Raw genomic sequence first — 7,290 nt, 5'->3', positions numbered from 1 at the left:
GCCAATCAGGGGAGGAAATTGGAGGGGAAAAAAGGTAGATGCAACACCCAAGGATGTCGGGAAATATTTGCAAGAAAACCCAACACAAATCCATGCACAAAATGCTACAATTGAACAAAATGCCTATGATTTTGATCAAATATAAACTTGATGAAATTCCCACAACCTTGATGCCTCACATGATACTACAATTAAGATCCAAAAAATTATGTGAAATATGCACAATTGACTCCCTGGCAAGGAGAATAATCCCACCTGAGCATAGAGAGATAAAAGAAGACATATTAAAGTGACAGAGATGATACATCAATTAAGTTGGCTTATTAAGAGACTATCACATCTTCATGTTGAATTGATGAACTTGACTTCATGGGCCATGACTAGTTTTTTCAATAATGAGGGAACATTTATACCCAAGCCTTCCTTTAGGCCTCTGCTTGGTTGTTGGAAGAAATTCCTAGGCTCCACGTGTAGGAAATTTCCATAGTTCCTCTACGGTTAATGATAACCCCTCCTACAACTACCACCCCAAACAAACCACCAATATTTCTTAAACCATGGAATCTAATATATTTTTTTAATCATTGTTTTCATGTCATCTTTATTATTTCTCCCAATACTAGTTAGTACTTTGGTGGTGATCCATATGGATATTTGAGGCTACCCACCTATTCCACTTGGACCCCCACCATTGTTTCTTTCAGTCTTTCAGTTTCCTTATTTGTAGCACAATTTACTATTTTGGCAGTTTTTCGGGTCCTGAACTTCTAGAGCCGCTTTGAGGCCCTAGAGGACGTTTTTTGGGAAAAATGGGACCAACATGGGGACTAGACCAATGTTGGTCATTCAAAAGCTTTAGTCCTCAAATATATCTTTGTAACGAGGTATTTTCTGCACCAAATGGAGATAGTATGCCAAATTTTCTTCCTTGTGAAGTTGATGTATCAGTTTACCCAAACGGGGCCCACAGTTTGGCGCTTCGTCTCCTAGGGTTAGGTTTTTCGATGTTTATGGTTTTCCATTGTTTCTCAATAATAAATAGGCCTTTGATCCTCATTGTTACACAGTTCAGAGGTGTGTAGCCGCCACATCTCTTTTCAGATATAAGTTACCATCCCCCGAGCTAGTCTTATTTCCATTTTGTTTGTAAGCATATTTCAGTATTTTATATTAATGAAATGAAGTGTCGTTTCCACTGCATATTTGTATTTATGGTTATATATATATGGTTTTTTGTGTTCCTGGTTAAATTTGGATTAGTGGTTTCCAAGCAGTCTACTTTTTCTTTGTTTTTCTTTGCATGTCCCCAAGGAGGTCGAGATATAAGGAGTTAGGGATCGATCTGGTTGAACCTTTGCAAGATCAGCCTCGAAAACCCCAAAGGCTTCCCATGGGGGAAGAAAAGAAAGATGAGGGGGCAAGAGATCCTATCAAAATATTGCTCGAGGAGGCCCTCAAGAAACAAAGGAACGCGATGATGGATAACTTTGCCCAGATCCTTCAACGGTTGCCCACTGGCGACACATCCACATCTAGCAACCACTCTGGATTTTAAGGTACAAGTAAACTTTGACATTCCCATATTTGAGGGCCAAATAGATGCAGACACTGTAGATAAATGGTTAAATCTTCTAGAAGGATATTTTTATGTTCATGATTTTTCCAGCCGAGAAAATATTACTTTTTCTCTTCTCAAAGTCGCCCCCCACGTCAAGGACTGGTGGGAAACCTACTGTGAGAAGAAGGATGAAAGTACGACCTCATTGTTTTCAACCACACCCACTTGGAATTCATTCTGGGATGCCATCAAGGAGCAGTACTACCCTGTCGGGAGTTATGAGGATAAATACATAAAGTGGACAATGTTGTGGCAGGGAAGGGACCAAGATGTGTCAGAGTTTACCAATGTTTTTCATACCCTTCACATGAAGTTGGGTATCAAGGATTTTGAGAAACATTTGGTACTCAAGTGTCACAGTTTCCTACATAGGTACATCCATGACGAGATGGAGTCCCTAGACATCTCCTCGCTCGGCACGGCGTACCGATACGCCATCAAGATCGATCAGAATTTAAATAAAAGAAGTGAGACTTTGGATTTGTGAATCCGAAGCAAGGGAAAGGTGCCCCGAAACCGCAGAACAAAGGACAAAGCCAAGGGGGGGAAGCCCAAGACAACCCGCGAAAGCCACAAGAAAAGAACAACACCGCAAAGATGAAGAAGGACACGAGAAAGTGGTGTGAGTTCCATAAGAGCTCCACTCACAACACAAGTGAGTGTCGGGCCAAGCAGTCATTGGTGGCTGAGCTGAAGGCTTCAGAATCAGATGCATGTTCCAACTCTGAGTCAAAACCTAAAAATGGGAATGACAAAAGGAAGCAGATTATTGATGTGGAGCCCAATGCCATTGTTGCCACCACGAAGATCCAAAAGGAGGAACCAGAAGATCCAAAACGAGGAACCCAAAGATCCAAAGGAGGAGGAGTGCCTCTTCCACTCCCAGATGTTGGTAAAGGGTTCCCCGCTACAGTTCATTGTCAACAGCAAGAGCCAAAAGAACCTCATTTCAGTAGAGGTCATGAAGTGGTTGGGCTTACTGACCACAGCACACCCACAATCGTACACCATCGAGTGGCTTCACCAAGGACGGGATCTTCACGTGAGCCAGCAGTGTTGCCTTCCATACAACATCAAACCCTTCATGGATGAGGTATTATGTGATGTTTCTCTCCTTGATATTTGTGATGTATTACTAGGCCAACCATACTTATGGAAGCGACATTCTTTGTATGAGTCAAGGCCTCGCGTTGTTATTGTTACTTTGGGAATAAGTTGTACAAGATACCAGAGGTAGCACCACCTATCATCATCTCTTTGGTTACTGCAAAACAATGAGTAAGCTCATTTCCAAAATCGGGAGATTTGTTTTCCTGATTATGCACCCTTAGGGAAAGAAGAAGACGGTGGCCACGACCTCCAGACAGGGCCCCTCCACACAACAGCAATAGATAGACAAGGTTGTGGAGGAATACAATGACATATTCACCTCCCCCACAAGGGTGCCTCTACACTGTCAGGTCAAGAACTCCATCGATCTGACCCCGGGTGCATCGTTTCCCAATGGACTAATCTATCGGCGCTCCATTTTGGAGAACAACGAAATCAAGAGGAAGATTCAGGTGCTGCTACAAAAAGGTCACATCCGTCCAAGTTCATAACCATGTGGGAGCCTGATCGTGTTGGTACAAAAGCAGGATGGGACTTGGAGACTCTATTTTGACTATCGGGCACTCAACAAGATCATTGTCTGGAGTAGTTACCCAAACCCACGGATTGATGACCTTCTCAACCAACTCAAGGGGGCAAAATATTTTAGCAAGATTAACTTGAAGTATGTATATCACCAGGTACCAATTGAACCCTCCGACGTGTGGAAGACTACCTTCAAATCCAAGCAGGGCCTTTTTGAATGGTTGGTTATGCCTTTTCGGTTGACGAATGCTCCTACAACCTTCATGAGGCTGATGGATGACATCTTGTAGCCATTCACCAACTCATTTGTAGTGGTATACTTGGATGAAATATTGATCTTCATCCAGAGTTGGGAAGAGCACATCCACCACATCCGACAGGTTCTCCAAACACTGTTTTAGTGTCAGTGTCTTCACACTGCCATCAGTGATCAGAATTTACTCTTTTGCATTTCATACTAGGAGTCCCATTTTGATGAGTTGCATTCCATTAGGTCATGGATCTACTAATGGTAGGGTTCATTTCAATTTTTTCCCTCATGACATATATCTGCTGACCTCCTTTCATACTTTTTAGTCAATGATTCATGCTTATTTTCAGTTCATTTCATCAATTAGGTCTTAGGTCTTAGGGTTTCAGTCTCATTAAGTATTAAGGTTTTACCATGGTCAAATTTCAGTGACTATTGATTAATAATGGTCAACAGACACATAAGGATGATGATAATGATCAGAAAAGTACTAATTTCTTAATTTGTAAGACTAATAAAGTTCTCACCTCAAAACTAGTTTTGAGGTGAAAACAGAGCATTTGTATTTTATTGTTAAATTTCATGTACTTTTATTGATTTCATATGTAATAAATGGTTCCATGTTGCTCCTGGTCACCTGGTGATATCGCCAAGTACTTTCCACTGCAAAAAGTCAAAGAAATTGAGCATCAATTCACCTATCCAAGAAAAAAATCAAGCATCCAAAAAACAGAGTATTTGAAAAAGCACATGGACATTACAAAAGTAGGTTTTGACCATCAAATATTAAGAAGTGAAAGTCTTATAAAGCCATATCTCTTTGGATCATTTCATTATGCTAATGTTGAGATTCAAATGCCAAAGGAGAGCCAAAAGCGATTTCTAAGTGTCATTGATAAATTTCCTAAACACCATTCCCTCATATAGTTTCTCCAAATCCTATACATTCTCCCCAAAACCCTACATACTTAAATCCTACATACATCCTTAAACCCTACACCATCCATAAACCCTACTCACTCCCTAATCCCATTCACACTCCCATTCACTCTCACTTACTCATTCATAAAATCTCTTCATACTCATCTTTCATTCATCCACTCTATCTCTTCATCCACCACAAGTGATCACAGCAATAAAAATAATGGAAAGAGATAGTGAATATGAGCTTGAAGAAGATACCCATAGTGACAGTTCCAGGGAGAGAAACATACAACAGAGGAAGGCCTTAAGGAGCAAAAATGAGAAAGATAAGTTGAAAATCTTGGCTGAAGCCTCAATAACCCATCAAAGCAACTAATGGTGGTGCCTTGTGCCAAATCTAGGCAAGTTTTGATTAATTTTTGTCATTTTCAAATTTGGAAATTTCGAACACAGAAAATTTCCCTAGGTTATTGGAGGAATTTTTGAAGAAATGGCTTATATATCTAGATTCAACATGATGAGAGCATCAAACCCAGAAAATCTCAGTAATTTTGGAGTAAAACTAGGTCACCAAAAGGTCAAAAAACTACTAAAAATGACCTCTCTGCCTCTTTTTGGACAGACAAAAGCAGCCTTGGGAGATTCAATTTTTGATAGGGAAAACGACCTCCAAATGAAAAAATTCAAGATTTTCTAGAAACTAGATAGGAATAGCTTTCCAATGAGCTATCTTGGGATCAATTTTGCCAAGGGGAAGGCCTCCAAAACTGGGTCTGAAGCAGCACTACACACCTGGCCAGTGGCGCTGCGCATAGAGCCAGTTTGCTAAAAAAATCCAGTTTTCGCCTACTTTCACTGCAAGTTGACTTTTTCTCTCTTCATGGATGAATTTATGATTGTAATTAATGTCTTTTTATGTAAATGTAATTGTGAAATGATCTTAGAGGGTAGATTCATCAGTTTGAGGTGGTTTGGGGGTCAATGAATCAGTTTCCATGCTTATAGAGGCAAGCTGTTCCACTGCCTATATTCCTGTTCCCTGTTTGGAAATGGTTGTAACAACTCCTTTTCTCTTGGTTTCGACCCCTGATGGCTAGAATAGGTGTTTTGATGTCTATATTATGTATTTTTTTTATCATTATCAAAGGTTGGACTCTCTTGGATGCTCTAAGCTACATTGTACATTCTTATCAGCAGTTTGGCAAGGAAATAAACCAGGATTTGCAGCTATTTTTATGGGATACTTGTGGTAAAGTGTTCTTGCATAGTTTCTCCTTCTGTTATTTGTTTTTCTCATGTGTTATGTGTGCCACAATCTAATTCATTTCTTCTAGTTGAATGATATCAAGATAGATAGGTAGAATACATTATTTACAGTTCTCTGCCTTGGGAACACATTCAGTTTTTAATGTTTTCTACTATTTGAGAAGGATAAATGATCTTTGCATGCCCTCCTTTGCTCCTCAACAATCTTAGACCTTTCATCTCACTCAATTTCAAGTGCCAAAACACCTACCTACCTCGCCCCATAGAACACCTTGCATCCTGACTTGATTTCCCGGACCCAAAGCTACCTGCTCCATTTGATCCAGCAAAAACCCAAAAAAAATCAATCAAAAACCCTAGAGCTACTATACCTAGCCTAAAATCCAAATTTGATCCAGTCATCTTGACTGATATTGACAAAGAGAGATCCCTCTCTCGACCTGGTATGGCTAGCTACCAGGTTAAGCTTGGTTTGTGTTTATCCTTGGATTATCTCCCTTCAACCTAAGGTTAATATAGGCTCTAACATAGTGGCAACCATACTGGGGAACGTAGTTTTATGTTCCTCAGTAAAATGTATCAAGTTCAGATCTAATTGTTGATGGTGGAAAATGATCAAACACCGGAAGGCTGAAATCATTCACCTGGCGACTCCAGTGTCAAAAAATCCCAAGCTTCTGAATTTTTATGGCAACTCTACTCTTCAAGAACCAGTAGCCTGAAGACTTTCTTGGTGAATTTATTGTTATCAAAATGGATTTGTTTGCTCGAAGGTATGCTCCCATGAGTTGAGATCACATTTCAGGTTTCCCAAATAAAATTCCTAAGGTAGATTGGCAAAGGAATTTTCTTATGTTTAAACATGATGATAGGAATGATGCTACTTTACATCTGGTTAGATTTAACATGCATATTCGCAAGTTGAAGGTTGAGTTTCCTGAAGATTGCTTGATGAAGATATTCATGGCCACTCTGGAAGTTGAAGCCCGATCTTGGTATGAAAGTTTGCCACCTGCTTGTATTTGTTGTTTAAAAGATTTTCATACCATGTTCTTTGAAAGGTATAAAGAATCATATCCATCCTTAATATTAGTTTAGAACTGTTGCAAACGTGTTTATGGTTTTCTTGAAAATCTTTATAAAATTTATGAAGATGATGACCTCATGGAAAATGAGATCATGGAAGTCCTGTATGAAAATCCATTTCAATAGCATAAAGAGAGCTTAGAGGATACTTGTCAAGATGCTCAAGAAAATTTGCAGCAGGTTCAATATATTAGCACAAATGAAAATGATGGAATACAAGGTCTTATTTCAAATATGATCATAGCAGAAGACTGTTATTGGGAAATCTAGTGTCTATGCGGAGCTACTAGTCCCACTAAGACTGGTAGCTATCTTAGAAACAAACAAACTAAAACTACTTTCATTTCCCTTTACGGGAAGTAGATAAGAGAGGAATAAAGGAGACCAACCTCTGTCTTGTGCTTGGTTCCTTGCTTGATTCCTCTCCCTTCTGATAGATCTTTGCCACTCTTTTCCTCGTTTACCCAGCTTCAAAGAGCACCTATGGAATCAAAGTAGCATAACACTATCC

Source organism: Pinus tabuliformis, chromosome 6 (assembly GCF_031772625.1).
Source record: "Pinus tabuliformis cultivar Carrire ecotype Pingquan chromosome 6, CPIR1, whole genome shotgun sequence".
Classification (NCBI taxonomy): Eukaryota; Viridiplantae; Streptophyta; class Pinopsida; order Pinales; family Pinaceae; genus Pinus; species Pinus tabuliformis.
Note: the sequence above shows the minus strand (reverse complement) of the source record.